The following is a 1449-nucleotide window of genomic DNA, read 5'->3' on the forward strand; positions in this document are numbered from 1 at the left end:
CTGCACCATCGAGAGCATCCTGATCGGTTGCATCACCGCCTGATATGGCAACTGCTCGGCATCTGACCATAAGGCGTTACAGAGGGTAGTGCGTACGGCCCAGTACATCACTGGGGCCAAGCTTCCTGACATCCAGGACCTATATACTGGGCGGTGTCAGAGGGAGGCACACAGAATTGTCAAAGACTGTTCTCTCTGCTACCGCACAACAAGCGGTACCGGAGCGCCACGTCTAGGACCAAAGGGCTCCTTAACAGCTTCTACCTTCAAGCCATAAGACTTCTGAACAATTAATCAAATAGCCACCCGGCTGCTACTCACTGTTTATTATCTATGCATAGTCACTTTACAAATTACCTCGATTAACCTGTACCCCCACATTGACTCGGCACAAGTATATAGCCTCATTATTGTTATGTAATTTTCTTGTTACTTTTAGATTTTTTCTATATTTTGCTATATTGTAATTGCTATATTGTAATTACTTCGCCATCATGGCCTATTTATTGCCTTAACTCCCTTATCTTACCTCATTTGCACAAACTGTATATAGACTTTTTGTTTTCTTTGTTCTACTGTATTATTGACTATGTTTTGTTTTCCATGTGTAACTCTGTATGTGTCGAATTGCTATGCTTTATCTTGGCCAGGTCGCAGTTGCAAATGAGAACTTGTTCTCAACTAGCCTACCTGGTTAAATAAAGGTGAAATAAAAATATATATATTTTAAATTAATACTTTTTTTAACTTAAGTTTATTTTGTAAATATTTTCTTAACTCTATTTCTTGAACTGCATTGTTGGTTAAGGGCTCGTAAGTAAGCATTTCACGGCGTATTCGGCGCATGTGACAATTTTATTATATTTATTTTGTGCCACCAGGGCCACAATAATATCCCCCCTCTCTGATTATCCAAGTGTGATCCCCTCCCCATGGGTTACTGCAGCTAGTGCTGCTAGTGTCACTCACTTAACTCCACACTTTTCCAAACACAAAAACACACACCCCACCTTCCATCACAATACATCCGTACATACCCACATACTGCTTCTTAGACTTTCAATGAGAATGACAGATCTATAACTCACATTTCTATGTAAATTTGGTCGCCTAAAAATATGACATTTTGCAGCTTTAAATCCACTTCAGTCAGTGTAGATGAATGGGAGGAGACAGGTTAAATAAGGATTTTTAAGAGTTGAGATAATTGAGACTGGATTGTGTATGTGTGCCATTCAGAGGGTAAATGGGCAAGACACAACATTTACGTGCCTTTGAACGGGGTATGTATGGTAGTATGTGCCAGGCGCACCGTTTTGTGTTATGAACTGCAACTCTGCTGGGTTTTTCACGCTCAACAGTTTCCCGTGTGTATAAAGAATGGTCCACCACCCAAAGGACATCCAGCCAACTTGACACAACCGTGGGAAGAATTGGAATCAACTTGGG

Source organism: Salvelinus sp. IW2-2015, linkage group LG3 (genome assembly GCF_002910315.2).
Source record: "Salvelinus sp. IW2-2015 linkage group LG3, ASM291031v2, whole genome shotgun sequence".
NCBI lineage: Eukaryota > Metazoa > Chordata > Actinopteri > Salmoniformes > Salmonidae > Salvelinus > Salvelinus sp. IW2-2015.